The sequence below is a fragment of the Castanea sativa genome, chromosome 8 (assembly GCF_040712315.1).
Source record: "Castanea sativa cultivar Marrone di Chiusa Pesio chromosome 8, ASM4071231v1".
Taxonomy (NCBI): domain Eukaryota; kingdom Viridiplantae; phylum Streptophyta; class Magnoliopsida; order Fagales; family Fagaceae; genus Castanea; species Castanea sativa.
The window spans coordinates 8,906,128-8,910,935 of record NC_134020.1 but is presented as its reverse complement, the minus strand read 5'-3'; positions in this window follow the sequence as shown (position 1 = coordinate 8,910,935).

Genomic DNA, 4,808 nt, shown 5'->3' with positions numbered 1-4,808 from the left:
AATATTAGAATATTTAACCCAGGAAAGCTAAAAATCAGATTTATGATAGAAACCCTGACCCAACGTTTATAATTGAAACGCGAACCAAATGTATAAGTTGACCTTGACCCAATGATTATAAAGAATCACGAACCAAAGGTATAAAGTTTGAACGCCACAAGGAGAATCCTTGATAAGTTCACAGTTCTTGAAGAACCAAAAGAGAGCAAAGCCTCACCTTTCTGAATTTTATTCAATAATATTCTAAAAAATGTTTACAGACTTCAGAGCCTATTTAAGGACTCCACAAAACTTGACAGACAAGAAAATATATTCTAAAATAACCCCTAATTGATACCTTACCATATCAGGAATCAAGTTTGACCTAAAAAGCATTAAATGCACCTAAAAACAAGGAAAATACCTAAAAAACGTACTAAATAATAAAACCCTAAATAAAAGTTGATTTGGTCTGAAATTAGCAGATCCAAAATAGGAAAAAATCTATCTTAACTGATATAGAGCTGGAAAGTCAATCAGCCATTAATTCACGCCATAAATCACTCCCAATTAAGCCAGATCAGCCCTAAATAGCTTGAATTAAATTTATTACGCTTTCATCCTCCTTTGGGTCAAGCTTGGAATGTCCTGCGTTAGAATCAACCCAAATCTCTTGAATCAGCCCATTAAGTGCTTCTTTGATCTTCTTGGATCTTGCCCTTGTAATAGGCCCAACTGGAACATGCAATGGATCCTTGAATGCTTGTTGATTCTCATCGGCATTGATTAGAGAAGAAAGGAGAATACAGAAGCCAGTTTACTGATGTGCATTGATAATAGCTTAATTTTGCATATTTATATCATTGTTAGAAAACATTATCATACTTATTTTGAGGTAATTCATGCATTTTATATTTGGTTTTGGAATAATGGTGAATAATCAATTTTGTGCTTAATTGAATCTTATTGCGTGAATTTATCTTTTGTAGGAGAATGGAATTAAATAAGTGGATTTGTGCAAAGAGGAAAGCTAATGGACTTTACTTTTACAAAGGCCATGATGAAATTAAAGAAGACCAACCCAATTAAATTTAAGTCTAATTGGAGCAGGGAATCAAAGGAAATTTGCATCAAATACAAGTTCAATTCGGATTAGGATTCCAGCCTGCACATCAGTTAGTATTTTTGGCATAAATTTCGGCTCAGATGTCCAATTTAGATGATTCAAGTTGGGCTGAAAATTTAACTTAAAGGGCTACAACTTTGTAGTTTACCAGAAGTCCGAATTATGACTTTAAATGAGCCAAAATTGTCAGTTAAGTGAAGCCTAAAAATCTAGAATTTTCCCCAAACGGGAATTCAACTTGTAATAGGATTCCTTGACCTATTTAAAGGCTCTTTAGGGCAAAATACAAGGGGGCCTAGTGCTAGGGCTGGGGGCTAAATATAGAGAGTGCGGCTACTTCTTTGGTTTTCTTCCATGACAGTTAGTTTTATTTTATTTGTCTAGTTTAATGTTTAGTATTTTATTCTTGTATTTTATTTTAATTATTATGAGTAGCTAAATTTATAATTAGGGTTGAGGATGAAACCTTGTTAAGGATTATTAGTAATATTTATGTGATTTGATTTTTCCCACAATAGTTGTTCTTTAATGATTTAAATTGTTCTTGCTTCATATCAATTAACTAAGATGAGATTCTAGATATGAGTTCAATCATGTTTTTCTCATGATTTAGGATTTGTCTTAATTAATTGAATGCTTGGTTTATTAATTCTTGATTATAAAATTGGATATTGCTTGTGATTTGTCTGTCAGTGGATACAATTTATGATTTGATTTTTAGAATTGGATATATCTTATGATTTGTTTGGCTACGGATGCAATTGATGATTTGATTTTATACTTAAGAAGCGAAGAAGAACATGCTTTTGATTTTTAAAATAAGGATTTTAATGAGAATATTTTCCATGATAGCAAGATTGATTTCTAGATTATCATGTAGTAGTTGGGAAAAAATTAATGATCATAAATATATGTTGATATGACTTTCAAGGTGGATTCCAAAACCTTAATTCCTTTCCCTTAATTGTTTACATCTTTTTATTGCTTTATATCTTTTGCTTAGTTTAACTATTTGCTTAGTTTATTTAATTTCAAAACAACCAATTTTTATTAAACTAGATTAGGATTAATTTGGTTAAGATTTGATTAATTTTCCTACGTTCATTCAAGTCCCTGTGGGTTCGACCTCGTTCTTGTCAAACTATACTTCGGTACGGTTCGTACACTTGCGAGTATTTTAAAATTTCACAACATTTACTATACAAGCCGAGCGCTAAGAGGAGCGGAAGAACGATATCCAATGATGGAAAAGCAAGCCTTTGCTTTGGTCATGGCTTCTAGGAAGCTAAGACATTACTTTCAGGCTCATGTCATCAATGTCTTGACAGATCATCCACTAAAGAAGGCGATGATCATCCACTAAAGAAGACAGATCATCCACAGGACGACTAATTTAATGTGTCGTAGGGCTTAGTGAGTTTGATATCAGGTACCAACCAAGAAATGCGATAAAAGCACAAGCATTAGCAAATTTCATTATGGAGTTCATTTCTGGTCATGACGAGTTGGACAAAGAGGAAGGGGCTCAAAGGTGGGTCATCAATGTAGATGGCTCGTCCACGTTATATGTAGGGGGGATAGGAGTTATACTCAAGTCCCCAGAAGGAGATAAGTTGAAATACGCAGTCTGTCTACAATACCAAATTACTAACAATGAAGCTGAATACGAAACTCTTATCAAAGAATTGGAATTGGCTAAGTCCTTGGGGGCAGAGTCAGTAGTTGTTCAAGGAGATTCTCAGTTGATCATTAATCAAGTGAATGGAATGTGTTAAGCCAAGGAAGACCGAAAGAAGAAGTACCTCAACAAAGTAAAATGACTCGTCAAAAGATTCAAAGAAGCCATTTTTGTTCAACTCCTATGGGAGGAGAACATGGAAGCGAATGTCTTGGCAAAAGTAGCTTTAGCAGGGGGAGTAATGGATGACCATGACCAAGTCCAATATATGCCGAGCATAGATCTTCCGGAGGTACAACAAATTGAAGGAGAAGGAAATTGGATAACTCCAATAATAGTTTATCTTAAAGATTGAAGGCTCTCGGAAGACAAGGATAAGGCTAGGAAGTTGAGGATTAGAGCTGCCAAGTATGTCCTCATAGACGAGGTACTATATAAGCGAGGCTTCTCTTAGCCTTACTTAAGATACTTAGCTTCAGACGAGTCGAATTATGTGTTGAGGGAAGTACATGAAGGAGCATGCGGAAATCATTCGGGAGCAAGAGCACTAGTCCATAAGGTCGTTCATGAAGGCTCTTATTGGCAAACTATTCAAGCAGATGTTAAGGCTTATGTCAAAGTATGTGACCAGTGCCAGTGCTTTAGCAGCGTCCTTTGACGACCATCAAAGTATTTGACCCCGATGATGGTCCCATGGCCCTTTGTGTAATGGGGACTGGACATTTTAAGTCCCTTCTCGCTTGGAACCAAGCAGATGAAGTTTTTGGTAGTAGGGATCGATTACTTTACTAAATGGGTGGAAGTCGAGCCCTTGGTGAAAATCACTAAGCAAAATGTCAAGAACTTCGTGTAGAAGAACATTTTATGCAGATTTGGGATACCCAAGGTACTAATATCTGATAATAGACGACAATTTGATAACACACCTTTCAAAGAATTTTGTGAGCAACTTGGAATAAAAAATCATTATTCCTCACCCTCCCACCCACAAGCGAACGGCCAAGCAGAAGTTGCAAACCGATCCTTGCTGAAAATTATCAAGACTTGGCTTAAGGGAGCAAAGGGAGTATGGCCAGACAAGCTACCAGGTGTTCTCTGGGCTTATAGGTATTAGGATTAGTGCCCTATAATCCTATTGTATGATGTTATGCATGATATTATGTATGACATTATGTATGACATGATGTGTGACTTAATATTGTGATTGATAAATTTATTTTATTATAATCCAAAATAACGGTAACATGAATATGCGACATTATCATATAGTCCATGAGATGCATAGTATGTGATTTATGTGAAAAGTCACAGAAGATATAAATCACAAGTTCTTTGTAAACTTAGAATTTTAGTTCATAGTCGGTGATGGAATTGGGCATTTCATCTACGAAGACTATAACATATCAACTAAGATTATTTTTCTTGATCATGGAAGTGGAGACTTCTAGTTGATGTGTTAATATGTTTTAAGAGTTAAAACATATTGAACTGGACCGCTGTGAGATTTATCATTCTCCTAACAATTGTCAAATGAATGATAAATCTCACGACTTCTATTTGCATGAACTCTTAATTCTGAGAGGACAATGGACCAGATCATGAAGTGTAGGTTGCTTTGATATATCAGGAGTGAGATCTATAGTTACGATCAAAACCTCAGTATGTTGGGCAATCACATTTAGTGTTGATGGAACATATATTCTCAAGATGGAATTCATAATCTCTTAACGGAGATATAAAATATTCTCTTGAGATAAGTTTAATAGGTTTAGTTATTCAGAGAGTTAGGCCTAACCACTTTGGTAAAAAGTTACTAAAGTATATATTTATGAAATTAGATTTCATAAATATATGATGAATAACTTTAAAAGATTAAACCGGGTACTCAAGAATAAGATGTAGTAATTTACAAAGCGGTAGTCTACATTCATGACTTTGTATTACTATGAATATTTTATGAAGGGGTTGCACGTATAATAAAGTCTTGTGATATAATTTATAAATAAGGCCTATAGTGCAACTATA